Genomic DNA, 15,429 nt, shown 5'->3' with positions numbered 1-15,429 from the left:
CAGTTCAACTGACACAATGTTGTTTTTGTTGTCACGCAGCAGCTTTAGTCCCATCATAAGATTAATTTCAAATATTCTATCTCTAATGCTAAGTATATTTAATTCTTTCCGTATGTTGAGAACTTTGGTAGTTATAGGACAGTCAAGTATAATTCTGAGTGCTTCATTTTGCATTTTTTCCAGTCTATCAATACTTTTCCCATTTTGCAGGACCAAAGCTGGTGCATGATAGTCTATCAGAGACCTTATATATGCTAAATACATCATTTTAGCTATTCTAATATTAACACCGTATTTAGGGCTGTACCCCACTACAGTTCATAAATCTACCTAATCTTACTTTTCCTAACCCAGACCCACCTACCCGAATCTAACACAGCCTGATCTAAGCTAATGTATCCAAACCTAAGGGAATATAGGGCGTTAACAATCAGGGGCCAGATTCACGAAGCAGTTACGCAAGTACTTACGAACGTGTACATCTTTCCTCAATCATTGACGGCTTTGTTTACAATTGTTAAACAGTTAATAAGCTCCGAAGCACCAGGAGACTGTTTATAACAATAACAACAGTTGATTGGGAAGTTTTCAGGTTTGTAAACTGTTTAATAAATGTAAACAAAGCCGTCAAAGATTGAGGAAAGATGTACACGTTCGTAACTACTTTGGTAACTGCTTCGTGAATCTGGCCCCAGACTCGAGCTGTGTGAGGCTTCGTAGAACCGTTTTGTCTTGCTGTGCAGCCCGTCCTCCAAACAAAGATCCAAAAGTAATTCCATCCACCCGCCAAACCCCCTGTTTATGAATGAAAAGCGGTTTACACACGACTCACAACTGATTTCGTTCGAACACTTCCGGAACAAGTGCTTCATTGACGAGTTTTGTTCGAACCACAACGCTATAAATGCTTCACCCACGTACTACAAATGCAAATAATCGCCAACCGAACCTAAACACCTAACCTAACCTATGCCTATATATGCACAATATGCTAATATATTATAATACTAATTTATATTTGAGAAAATTCTCAGTTTTGAATGAACAGCAAGTTAAAATTTATGAATGCGTCTGTTGGGGCGACCGTTGGATGTAATGGACTTGAGTCGAGGACGGGTTGTGCTATGACAATACCCTTGAGAAAATCGCAGTACTTCAGCCTCACATTCCGCCTCATGGCTCGAATGAGCAACTGACACCATGATAATGTGAATATTAATGATGAAGCTAAAGGTCATGATGAAGCCAACAGGAGAAAGCGCCAAGCCATACGACTATATAGCACTGGGAAAGGATATGAGGATAAGGATCTGGGATGAACCTAAGGAAGGAACAGTGCCCAACCGCTTGGACCATCAGGGATCGAACACCGGCATGCAAAAAAAAAGCCAGATCGCAGTAGGGAAATGTAGGATTAGAGGGGTCCCTTCCATTTCTGAGATCGATGACAGATGGATGATTGACGGGTGCAACCCGTTCTCGCAAATTTAATAAGTCAATATTGACTTATTAAATATGTGCATAGGTGACATACTTAACATAATAGATACCCTTAAAAAGATTCATAGAAAACACCGACCTTACCTAACCTACTTAGTATGTTAAGATAAGCATCTTATAGCTTCGTAATTACAATTATTACCTAACCTATAATAGGTATAGGTTAAGTAATAATTGTAATTACGAAGCAATAAGATGCTTATCTTAAGATACTAACAAGGTTAGGTAAGGTCGGTGTTTTCTATGAATCTTTTTAAGGGTATCTATTATGTTTAGTATATCACCTATGCACGTAGTTAATAAGTCAATATTGACTTTACGAATTTGCGAGAACGGGTTGGACGGGTGAGGTAGATTAATCGCGCAACCCAGCGAGTGATTTCCGGTACACTTCCCACTTTCGATGTAAGATTTCAGGGGTAACTATTATATTTTTAGAGACTAGCTCTTGGATCCGTCCCTGTATTTCTGAGATGGATGAGTGTGATTAATCGCATAGTATACATAAAGGTCTGGTTGACGACCGGGCCGCGGGGACGCTAAGCCCCGGAAGCACCTTAAGGTAACTAACCTCAAGGTATGCAAGCAGGTCCCTCTTATACCTCATAACAGAAACCAAAGATATTTAAGAAATACCACTCTTATCACGCTTGGCATATAGAGTGATCGGTTAAGGCTGCGTGACAGGTGTTGGGGGGGGGGGACTGGATGTGAAGGGGGGAGGAGAGCGTGGGAGGGGGTCTGCATTAGCCAGCCTCCCCCCCCCCCTCTCTCTCTCCTCTCTCTCTCTCTCTCTCTCTCTCTCTCTCTCTCTCTCTCTCTCTCTCTCTCTCTCTCTCTCTCTCTCTCTCTCTCTCTCTCTCTCTCTCTCTCTCTCTCTCCCCCCCCCCCCCCCCGAGAGTGATGGCGAGCCACTTTAGTGAAAACGAAAATTAAGTTTACACCTCTCTTTAATGATAAAGTAATGTTACTATCGAAGCTTACTACATACAAAATACAACTGTTTAAACTACTATGATCCTCCATGGAGTGGTTGTTGTTGTTGTATCAGGTTTAGCTACTCAGAACGAAGTGTCCATGTAGCACGGGCTATGGTGAGCCCGTTCCCTATGAGCTCTCTCTCTCTCTCTCTCTCTCATGGAGTAGGTACTGTTGTTGTTTTATATTTAGTTACTCAGAACGAAGTGTCCATGTAGCACAGGCTATGGTGAGCCCGTAAGGGTGAAGGAGTGGGTATGAGGTGCATAATAAGTAGTCCTCGCCCCCGCTTTGAGAGGAAGAGATGAGGTGCCTTAGTGAACCTTCCCTCATCCACCCGGAGCGACTGGATTACGCTCATCCGTCACGGTCACCCGTCATCCATCTCTACTGATTGAGTGGAGGACCCTCTATATAATCTTGCTTCAAGAGGGAGCGGGTTAACCGGTAAAAACCACATACAACTTGCACACATTTACTATACGATTAATCACTCTTATCCATCTCAAAAATGGAGGGACGGGTCCAAGAGCTAGAGTCTCTAAAAATGCAATAGTTACCCCTAAAATCTCACATCGAGAGTGGGAAGGGTACCGGAAATCCCACCCCCCCCCCCCCCCCCGGGGTCGCGCGATTAATCTACCTCACCTGTCAATCATCCATCTGTCATCCACCTCAGAAATGGAAGGGAACTCTCTGGTCCTACTTTTCCCTACTGATCGTCGCTGTACCGGCCAGTATGATCGCTGTCTAATCAACAGTATGAAGTACTGTTGACAGTATGACAGTATGTCCAGCTGTCTAATCAATTCACAGATCTATTCACTGACACCTCATAAACTACAATATCATGCTTCCTCTCAAGTGTCTAAATCAACCAAAACTTCTTCTAGTTATTTACAGATGGGGAATTATGACTCTTATAGGCAGGCTTAGAGGAAACAGGGCTGAACTCCGTAACTGCATTTATCAATAAGTACCAAGCCCAGAAGGCTATTTAGCACCATATATGTCACAGGACATTAACAAATTCCTGGATGCCATTCAAAACACCAATGCGAGAGCAAAAATCCATAATACGAGCAAGGCCAAAGGTATCAGATTCACAGTGAAACAAAATAACAGAGGTCCCGGGATTTATTTCTCGAAGCGTTAATAATAAAACACCTGGTGTTATTCTTCAGCTATATCTTGCTCTGGCTAGGCCCCATTTAGATCATGCAGTTCAGTTTTGGGCGCCATATTATAGAATCGACATAAATTCACTAGAACACGTCCAACGTAGGATCTTATCTTGAGGTTATCTTGAGATGATTTCGGGGCTTTAGTGTCCCCGCGGCCCGGTCCTCGACCAGGCCTCCACCCCCAGGAAGCAGCCCGTGACAGCTGACTAACTCCCAGGTACCTATTTACTGCTAGGTAACAGGGACATTCAGGGTGAAAGAAACTTTGCCCATTTGTTTCTGTCGAGAATTACGAGTCCTGCGCGCTATCCACCAGGCTACGAGGCCATATCCCGCAACTAATTTGGGGGATGAACTATGTTATCCTAGGCTCTGGATTGTTTCAAGCTCTGGATCCCTAAATTGTTTCAAGTGTAGATTAGACATAAATGAATGAGTTTGAGTGGATATAAATAGGATTTATATCTTTACTTCTGCAATTTCCTTTCTTCTTATGTCCTTAAAATACTAGCTTGGAAACAGGGTTGGAGATTTGTGGAACAGATTACAGAGAACATAACAGATGTGGGATCTGCAGGGGAGGAGTCACGATAACGTGGCTGGAGTAGTTTGACCAGACCACACACTAGAAGGTGAAGGGACGACGACGTTTCGGTCCGTCCTGGACCATTCTCACAATCGACTTGAGAATGGTCCAGGACGGACCGAAACCTCGTCGTCCCTTCACCTTCTAATGTGTGGTCTGGTCAAAGATGTGGGATCACTTGACTGTTTCAAACATATGCTAGACATATAAATGAATGAGTTTAAGCGGATATAGTAGGAACTGCCTCGTATATCAATAAGCCTTATACAGTTTTTTTTAATTATGTTCATAAGTAACAAACTTGAAGGTTTTAGTAAAAACAAACTCGTGTACGTTCAGTACTCGTTGCATAAATAAACAGAAGTATTAATAACTGTAAGATTATCAGAATTTAATAAAACAACGAAACGGATGTTTGAAAACTGTATACTGTTCGCAATACGCAAAATGTGGGAAAATTTTGTGCCCACACATACAGAACTAGGGCCAGATTCACGAAGCAGTTACGTAAGTACTTACGAACGTGTACATCTTTCCTCAATCTTTGACGACTTTGGTTACATTTATTAAACAGTTTACAAGCATGAAAACGTGCCAATCAACTGTTGTTATTGATATAAACAGCCTCCTGGTGCTTCGGAGCTCATTAACTGTTTAATAATTGTAAACAAAGCCGCCAAAGATTGAGAAAAGATGTTCAGGTTCGTAAGTGTTTGCGTAACTTCTTCGTGAATCTAGCCCCTGGTTCTAGGAGCTAAATCCTAGAGTCAGAGGGTTAGAGTGATGACTTAAAGGCTTCAAGACTCTGACATTGAGACAATGAGCAGAAGTAAAACGACTACAAGATATGATAGACTCTCTCACTTAGAAGTGCCAGGAAGCTGCAGAAAAGTTTATCCCGTCCCAAAAGGAGAAAAATTAATACCAACAGAAGGGTCCATGGTTCAATTAGGCATATAAGAACGTAAAGCAATTATGTTGAACGTGGAAAAACTACAGGAATAACAGAACACCGGAGAGCAGGGAGAGATACCAGAGGGCCAGAAATGAGTACCTCAGAGTGAGGAGAGAAGCAGAGAAAAGGAATGAAAATGACATTGCGAATAAAGCCAAGACCTAACCAAAGCTGCTCGACAAACACACCAGGAGGAAAACAGCAGTGATGGAACTGAGAAACAGAGAGAGAACAAATACACAGAGAATGGCAAGGAAGTGTGTGAAGAAGTCACCAAGAGATTCCAGGAGGTCTTCACAACTGAGCAAGGATAAGCCCCCATACTAAGCGAGGAGAAGGTAAACCAAGCAACCTTGGAGGAATTTGACCGCACCAGTGATGAGGAAAAAAAGAATCTGAGCTGAATGTGCCAAAGGCTGTTGGGCCTGACAGAATCTCACCTTGGATATAAAAGAAGGTGCAGAAGCACTAAGTGTGCCACTTTCTATGGTATATAACAGGTCACTGGAAACAGGAAACCTACCGGAAAGCTTGAAGACAGCTAATGTGGTCCCAATATACAAAAAGGGTGACAGGTAAGAGGCACTGAACTACAGGCCAGTTTCCCTATCTTGTATACTATGCAAGGTGACGGAGAAGATCGTGAGGGAAAAAGCTCGTAGAGCATCTGGAGAGAAGATTGTAACACCACCACCAAGAGCTCGGTGCCTCACAGGTTTAATAGAATTCTATGACCAGTCAACAAACATTAGACATGAAAGAGAAGAATGGACAGACGGCATGATGCAAAATTTATGAGAACAATCATGAGAGATGAAGATAGACAGAAACTTAAGGACAAACTGGAGTAATGGTCGAGAAAATAACACCATAGTCTGGCCCACCATAACACATACCACCACAGTGGTGGGTGTTATGGTGGGCCAGACAATGGTGGTGGGTGTAGTGGTGGTGGCAGCGATAGCCCCAGGAGAGGGTGGTGGTTATGGGGGTAGGGGGGGGGGGAGGGGGATGGTGATGAGGGACCAGGTGAGTGGTGGCGAGTGGCGATGGAGGCAGTTGATTATCCCAGGTGGCCGAGGGAAGCTGCTCACTCAGTAAGGGACAGCTTACTGCAGACGTCACAGCTTACTGACATCAGCAGACATTAACACCAACTTTCCCCACAAGGACAGCTGACGGCCAGGTGAGTGGAGTTGAGTGGAAGAACGGCACCATCTCTTTGATTTATATTCAGTATATATTTTCCCAAGATTAACAACAGTCATTTTTGTTGGTGGATTTATCATGAATATTTGTTTTCATTTGCTTAAAGCCACGGGCTCGAATTTGTTGAGGCGAACAATTAAGATTTCAGTAGTGCTACAAAGCCTTCTTCTTGGATTCATTTGAACAACCTGATATAGGTAAATCCACCCAAACTTGAAATGTAACTAACAATCCTGAAATGTAATCCCGCCCTAAGGTAGAATGCAATCCCCTGGTCTATAAGGTAATAACCGAGCTCATAATGGAATCCCCATCACCTATAACGATATCTTTAGTCTGCATTATAGACGTTATATGAACTAATGTCTATAATGACATCACTGTACCACACAATCTCTTCAAAATACGAAGTTTAATCACAAATACAAACACTGAAGGATTGGTGGTTCCTACGCGTCGGCCTCGAGAGGTTAGGTGGGTTGGTTGGGTTCGTATCTTTCTCGTTAGATATAATTGTTGTGATGTTTTTTATGGAGTGATACGAGCAAGAGGCAGAAGCCTCTGATATGTTTATCTGTGGGGGCCTGCCACACCTGTCCTGCCACACCTGTCCTGCCACACCTGGCCTGCCACACCTGTCCTGCCACACCTGGCCTGCCACACCTATCCTGCCACACCTGGCCTGCCACACCTGGCCTGCCACACCTGTCCTGCCACACCTGTCCTGCCACACCTGTCCTGCCACACCTGGCCTGCCACACCTGTCCTGCCACACCTGGCCTGCCACCCTGGCCTGCCTGCCTGCCCTGCCACACCTGTCTTGCCTGCCTGTCATGCCACACCTGGCCTCCCACACCCGTCCTGCCACACCTGGCCTGCCACCCTGGCCTGCCACACCTGTCCTACCTGCCTACCCTGCCACACATGTCCTGCCTACCACCACCCTGCCACACCTGTCCTGCTTGCCTCCCCCTGCCACACCTGTCCTGCCTGCCTGTCCTGTCTCACCTGCTCTGCCTGCCTCCCCCTGCCACACCTGCTCTGCCTACCTCCCCCTGCCACACCTGCCCTGCCTACCTCCCCCTGCCACACCTGCTCTGCCTGCCTCCCCTGCCACACCTGCTCTGCCTGCCTCCCCCTGCCACACCTGCTCTGCCTACCTCCCCCTGCCACACTTGCTCTGCCTGCCTCCCCTGCCTCTCCTGCTCTGCCTGCCTCCCCTGCCACAACTGCTCTGCCTACCTCCCCTGCTACACCTGCTCTGCCTGCCTCCCCTGCCACACCTGCTCTGCCTGCCTCCCCTGCCACACCTGCTCTACCTGCCTCCCCTGCCACACCTGCTCTGCCTACCTCCCCATGCCACACCTGCTCTACCAGCCTCCCTTGCCACACCTGCTCTGCCTGCCCCCCTGCCACACCTGCTCTGCCTGCCTCCCCTGCCACACCTGCTCTCCCTTTCTCCCCTGCTCTGCCTACCCCCCCCTGCCACACCTGCTCTACCTGCCTCCCTTGCCACACCTGCTCTGCCTGCCCCCCCCCCCCTGCCATACCTGCTCTGCCTACCTCCCCATGCCACACCTGCTCTGCCTGCCTCCCCCTGCCACACCTGCTCTGCCTACCTCCCCCTGCCACACATGCTCTCCCTCCCTCCCCCTGCCACACCTGCTCTGCCTGCCTCCCCCTGCCACACCTGCTCTGCCTGCCTCCTCTGCCACACCTGCTCTGCCTGCCTCCCCTGCCACACCTGCTCTGCCTGCCTCCCCTGCCACACCTGCTCTGCCTGCCTCCCCCCGCCACACCTGCCCTGTCTGCCTCCCCTGCCACACCTGTCCTGCCTGCCTCCCCCGCCACTCCTGCCCTGCGTGCCTATCCTGCCACACCTGCTCTGCCTGCCTCCCCCTGCCACACCTGCTCTGCCTGCCTCCCTTGCCACACCTGCCTCCCTAACAACAAGGGAGGACACGTATGGGGTCAAGTAATCGGGAATAATTATAGGTTATCAGGCAATGTGTAAGGGGGGGGGGCGGGGGGGGGGGCGGGGGGGGGGAAGTAATGGATGGAGGGGGTAGTTAAGGGGCCAATTAAAGGGGGGGGAAGGGAAGGTGGGGGGGGGGTGAGACGTCAGGGAGTTGATGATCAAGAAGAAGAGTGAACGTCCTTCGCTACAATTTTTTTTTTGGGGGGGGGGGGCAAAGGGTGAGTTTCATGGACAGCGTCACTCATCCTGTGAGTGGACACACCGCCATAGTGACAGTATTGGGCAGCGCCACTCATCCTGTGAGTGGACACACCGCCATAGTGACAGTATTGGGCAGAGTCACTCATCCTGTGAGTGGACACACCGCCATAGTGACAGTATTGGGCAGCGCCACTCATCCTGTGAGTGGACACACCGCCATAGTGACAGTATTGGGCAGAGTCACTCATCCTGTGAGTGGACACACCGCCATAGTGACAGTATTGGGCAGCGTCACTCATCCGGTGAGTGGACACACCGCCATAGTGACAGTATTGGGCAGCGCCACTCATCCTGTGAGTGGACACACCGCCATAGTGACAGTATTGGGCAGCGCCACTCATCCTGTGAGTGGACACACCGCCATAGTGACAGTATTGGGCAGCGTCACTCATCCTGTGAGTGGACACACCGCCATAGTGACAGTATTGGGCAGCGCCACTCATCCTGTGAGTGGACACACCGCCATAGTGACAGTATTGGGCAGCGCCACTCATCCTGTGAGCGAACACACCGCCATAGTGACAGTATTGGGCAGCGCCACTTATCCTGTGAGTGGACACACCGCCATAGTGACAGTATTGGGCAGCGCCACTCATCCTGTGAGTGGACACACCGCCATAGTGAGTGTATTGGGCAGCGTGACTCATCCTGTGAGTGGACACACCGCCATAGTGACGGTATTGGGCAGTGTCACTCATCCTGTGAGTGGACACACCGCCATGGTGACAGTATTGGGCAGCGTCACTCATCCTGTGAGTGGACACACCGCCATGGTGACAGTATTGGGCAGCGTCACTCATCCTGTGAGTGGACACCGCCATAGTGACAGTATTAGGCAGCGTCACTCATCCTGTGAGTGGACACACCGCCATAGTGACAGTATTGGGCAGAGTCACTCATCCTGTGAGTGGACACACCGCCATAGTGACAGTATTGGGCAGCGTCACTCATCCGGTGAGTGGACACACCGCCATAGTGACTGTATTGGGCAGCGCCACTCATCCTGTGAGTGGACACACCGCCATAGTGACAGTATTGGGCAGCGCCACTCATCCTGTGAGTGGACACACCGCCATAGTGACAGTATTGGGCAACGTCACTCATCCTGTGAGTGGACACACCGCCATAGTGACAGTATTGGGCAGCGCCACTCGCCTTGTGAGTGGACACACCGCTATAATGACAGTATTGGGCAGCGCCACTCATCCTGTGAGTGGACACACCGTCATAGTGACAGTATTGGGCAACGTCACTCATCCTGTGAGTGGACACACCGCCATAGTGACAGTATTGGGCAGCGCCACTCATCCTGTGAGTGGACACACCACCATAGTGACAGTATTGGGCAGCGTCTCTCATCTTGTGAGTGGACACACCGCCATAGTGACAGTATTGGGCAGCGTCACTCATCCTGTGAGTGGACACACCGCCATAGTGACAGTATTGGGCAACGTCACTCATCCTGTGAGTGGACACACCGCCATAGTGACAGTATTGGGCAGCGTCACTCATTCGGTGAGTGGACACACCGCCATAGTGACAGTATTGGGCAGCGCCACTCATCCTGTGAGTGGACACACCGCCATAGTGACAGTATTGGGCAGCGTCACTCCTCCTGTGAGTGGACACACCGCCATAGTGACAGTATTGGGCTGCGTCACTCATCCTGTAAGTGGACACACCGCCATAGTGACAGTATTGGGCTGCGTCACTCATCCTGTAAGTGGACACACCGCCATAGTGACAGTATTGGGCAGCGCCACTCATCCTGTAAGTGGACACACCGCTATAATGACAGTATTGGGCAGCGCCACTCATCCTGTGAGTGGACACACCGCCATAGTGACAGTATTGGGCAGCGTCACTCATCCTGTGAGTGGACACACCGCCATAGTGACAGTATTGGGCAGCGCCACTCATCCTGTGAGTGGACACACCGCCATAGTGACAGTATTGGGCAGCGTCACTCGTCCTGTGAGTGGACACACCGCCATAGTGACAGTATTGGGCAGCGCCACTCATCCTGTGAGTGGACACACCGCCATAGTGACAGTATTGGGCAGCGTCACTCGTCCTGTGAGTGGACACACCGCCATAGTGACAGTATTGGGCAGCGTCACTCATCCTGTGAGTGGACACACCGCCATAGTGACAGTATTGGGCAGCGTCACTCATCCTGTGAGTGGACACACCGCCATGGTGACAGTATTGGGCAGCGCCACTCATCCTGTGAGTGGACACACCGCCATAGTGACAGTATTGGGCAGCGCCACTCATCCTGTGAGTGGACACACCGCCATGGTGACAGTATTGGGCAGCGCCACTCATCCTGTGAGTGGACACACCGCCATAGCAGCATGTACAATTACACTCCCCAATAGGAAGAAAACCCGCTGAGTTGTTCATCCTATCACTTGTCTAGTTATTTCATCGCTTATATCTTTATTTACGCTTCTATATTATCTCTGAGCTATATTACGTCATCTATAATTGTTCATTATCAAATCTTATCTGTTGGTCTGTATATCAATACAGGAATATTATATATTAGGCCAGTGATATCTATAGGCTTCTGCTATATATGTTAGACCTGTATCTTGGTCTATATCTCTACATGTCTCGTATCTCTAATGTTATCTCTTGGTGTTTATAAATCTCTCGTTATCGTGTGTGTGTGTGTGTGTGTGTGTGTGTGTGTGTGTGTGTGTGTGTGTGTGTGTGTGTGTGTGTGTGTGTGTGTGTGTGTGTGTGTACTCACCTATTTGTGCTTGCAGGGGTTGAGCTTTGGCTCTTTGGTCCCGCCTCTCAACTGTCAATCAACTGGTGTACAGATTCCTGAGCCTACTGGGCTCTATCATATCTACATTTGAAACTGTGTATGGAGTCAGCCTCCACCACATCACTGCCTAATGCATTCCATCCGTTAACTACTCTGACACTGAAAAAGTTCCTTCTAACGTCTCTGTGGCTCATGTGGGTACTCAGTTTCCACCTGTGTCCCCTTGTTCGCGTCCCACCAGTGTTGAATAGTTTATCCTTGTTTACCCGGTCGATTCCTCTGAGGATTTTGTAGGTTGTGATCATGTCTCCCCTTACTCTTCTGTCTTCCAGTGTCGTAAGGTGCATTTCCCGCAGCCTTTCCTCGTAACTCATGCCTCTTAGTTTTGGGACTAGTCTAATAGCATCCCTTTGGACTTTTTCCAGCTTCGTCTAGTGCTTGATAAGGTACGGGCTCCATGCTGGGGCCGCATACTCCAGGATTGGTCTTACATATGTGGTGTACAAGATTCTGAATGATTCCTTACACAGGTTCCTGAACGCTGTTCTGATGTTAGCCAGCCTCGCATATGCCGCAGATGTTATTCTTTTTATGTGGGCTTCAGGAGACAGGTTTGGTGTGATATCAACTCCTAGATCTTTCTCTCTGTTCGTTTCATTAAGTACTTCATCTCCTATTCTGTATCCTGTGTTTGGCCTCCTGTTTCCACCACCTAGTTTCATTACTTTGCGTCAAATCGTGTGTGTGTGTGTGTGTGTGTGTGTGTGTGTGTGTGTGTGTGTGTGTGTGTGTGTGTGTGTGTGTGTGTGTGTGTGTGTGTGTGTGTGTACTCACCTAGTTGTGTTTGCGGGGGTTCAGCTCTGGCTCTTTGGTCCCGCCTCCCAACCGTCAATCAACAGGTGTACAGATTCCTGAGCCTATTGGGCTCTATCATATCTAGACTTGAAACTGTGTATGGCGTCAGCCTCCACCACATCACTTCCTAATGCATTCCATTTGTCAACCACTCTGACACTAAAAATGTTCTTTCTAATATCTCTGTGGCTCATTTGGGCACTCAGTTTCCACCTGTGTCCCCTTGTGCGTGTGCCCCTTGTGTTAAATAGCCTGTCTTTATCTACCCTATCAATTCCCTTCACAATCTTGAATGTGGTGATCATGTCCCCCTCTAACTCTTCTGTCTTCCAGCGAAGTGAGGTTTAATTCCCGTTGTCTCTCCTCATAGCTCATACCTCTCAGCTCGGGTACTAGTCTGGTGGCAAACCTTTGAACCTTTTCCAGTTTAGTCTTATCCTTGACTAGATATGGACTCCATGCTGGGGCTGCATACTCCAGGACTGGCCTGACATATGTGGTATACAAAGTTCTGAATGATTCTTTACACAAGTTTCTAAATGCCGTTCGTATGTTGGCCAGCCTGGCATATGCCGCTGATGTTATCCTCTTGATATGTGCTGCAGGAGACAGGTCTGGAGTGATATCAACCCCCAAGTCTTTTTCTTTCTCTGACTCCTGAAGAATTTCCTCTCCCAGATGATACCTTGTATTTGGCCTCTTGCTCCCTACACCTATCTTCATTACATTACATTTGGTTGGGTTAAACTCTAACAACCATTTGTTCGACCATTCCTTCAGCTTGTCTAGGTCTTCTTGAAGCCTCAAACAGTCCTCTTCTGTTTTAATCCTTCTCATAATTTTAGCATCGTCCGCAAACATTGAGAGAAATGAATCGATACCCTCCGGGAGATCATTTACATATATCAGAAACAAGATAGGACCGAGTACAGAGCCCTGTGGGACTCCACTGGTGACTTCACGCCAATCGGAGGTCTCACTCCTCACCGTAACGCTCTGCTTCCTATTGCTTAGGTACTCCCTTATCCACTGGAGCACCTTACCAGCTACACCTGCCTGTCTCTCCAGCTTATGTACCAGCCTCTTATGCGGTACTGTGTCAAAGGCTTTCCGACAATCCAAGAAAATGCAGTCCGCCCAGCCCTCTCTTTCTTGCTTAATCTTTGTCACCTGATCGTAGAAATCTATCAAGCCTGTAAGGCAAGATTTACCCTCCCTGAACCCATGTTGGCGATTTGTCACGAAGTCCCTTCTCTACAGATGTGTTACCAGTTTTTTTCTCGCGATCTTCTCCATTACCTTGCATGGTATACAAGTCAAGGACACTGGCCTGTAGTTCAGTGCCTCTTGCCTGTCGCCCTTTTTGTATATTGGGACCACAATCGCCGTCTTCCATATTTCTGGTAGGTCTCCCGTCTCCAGTGACTTACTATACACTATGGAGAGTGGCAAGCAAAGTGCCTCTGCACACTCTTTCAGCATCCATGGTGAGATCCCGTCTGGACCAACAGACTTTCTAACATCCAGATGTTAGAAAGTGTGTGTGTGTGTGTGTGTGTGTGTGTGTGTGTGTGTGTGTGTGTGTGTGTGTGTGTGTGTGTGTGTGTGTGTGTACTTACCTAATTGTACTTACCTAATTGTGCTTGCGGGGGTTGAGCTCTGGCTCTTTGGTCCCGCCTCTCAACCGTCAATCAACTGGTGTACAGATTCCTGAGCCTATTGGGCTCTATCATATCTACATTTGAAACTGTGAATGGAGTCAGCCTCCACCACATCACTTCCTAATGCATTCCATTTGCTAACTACTCTGACACTGAAAAAGTTCTTTCTAACGTCTCTGTGGCTCATTTGGGTACTCAGCTTCCACCTGTGTCCCCTTGTTCGCGTCCCACCAGTGTTGAAAAGTTCGTCCTTGTTTACCCGGTCGATTCCCCTGAGGATTTTGTAGGTTGTGATCATGTCCCCCCTTACTCTTCTGTCTTCCAGTGTCGTGAGGTGCATTTCCCGCAGCCTTTCCTCATAACTCATGCCTCTTAGTTCTGGGACTAGTCTAGTAGCATACCTTTGGACTTTTTCCAGCTTCGTCTTGTGCTTGACAAGGTACGGGCTCCATGCTGGGGCCGCATACTCCAGGATTGGTCTTACATATGTGGTGTACAAGATTCTGAATGATTCCTTACACAGGTTCCTGAACGCCGTTCTGATGTTAGCCAGCCTCGCATATGCCGCAGACGTTATTCTCTTTATGTGGGCTTCAGGAGACAGGTTTGGTGTGATATCAACTCCTAGATCTTTCTCTCTGTCTGTTTCATTAAGTACTTCATCTCCTATTCTGTATCCTGTGCCTGGCCTCCTGTTTCCACTGCCTAGTTTCATTACTTTGCATTTACTCGGGTTGAACTTCAACAGCCATTTGTTGGACCATTCACTCAGTCTATCCAGGTCATCTTGTAGCCTCCTACTATCATCCTCTGTTTCAATCCTCCTCATAATTTTTGCATCGTCGGCAAACATTGAGAGGAACGAATCTATACCCTCTGGGAGATCATTTACATATACCAGAAACAGTATAGGTCCAAGGACTGACCCCTGCGGGACTCCACTTGTGACGTCTCGCCAATCTGAGACCTCACCCCTCACACAGACTCGTTGTCTCCTGTTGCTTAGGTATTCCTCTATCCACCGGAGTACCTTCCCTCTCACTCCAGCCTGCATCTCCAACTTTCGCACTAGCCTCTTGTGTGGCACTGTATCAAAGGCTTTCTGACAATCCAAAAATATGCAATCTGCCCACCCTTCTCTTTCTTGCCTTATTTTTGTTGCCTGGTCGTAGAATTCAAGTAACCCTGTGAGGCAGGACCTGCCATCCCTGAACCCATGTTGATGCTGTGTTACAAAGTTCCTTCGCTCCAGATGCTCCAAGATGTGTGTGTGTGTGTGTGTGTGTGTGTGTGTGTGCGTGTGTGCGTGTGTGTGTTTGTGTGTGTGTATTCACCTAGTTGTGCTTGCGGGGGTTGAGCTCTGGCTCTTTGGTCCCGCCTTTCAACTGTCAATCAACTGGTGTACAGGTTCCTGAGCCTACTGGGCTCTATCATATCTATCTACATTTGAAACTGTGTATGGAGTCAGCCTCCACCACATCAC

General features: G+C 48.2%; 1 non-coding gene across 1 annotated transcript in view; it reads left to right on the top strand.

Moving 5' to 3' along the window:
• Nucleotides 1–6,236: 6,236 nt before the first annotated feature.
• LOC123771136 (uncharacterized) overlaps nt 6,237–15,429 on the top strand; it is a 37,049-nt gene continuing 27,856 nt past the window's right edge. The window contains exon 1 of the transcript XR_011228498.1: nt 6,237–6,389. This is a non-coding gene — a transcript (uncharacterized protein). The remainder of the gene's footprint in view (nt 6,390–15,429) is intronic.

Source organism: Procambarus clarkii, chromosome 14 (genome assembly GCF_040958095.1).
Source record: "Procambarus clarkii isolate CNS0578487 chromosome 14, FALCON_Pclarkii_2.0, whole genome shotgun sequence".
In the NCBI taxonomy this organism is placed as follows: domain Eukaryota; kingdom Metazoa; phylum Arthropoda; class Malacostraca; order Decapoda; family Cambaridae; genus Procambarus; species Procambarus clarkii.
Note: the sequence above shows the minus strand (reverse complement) of the source record. Positions and strands in the feature narration are given on the sequence as shown.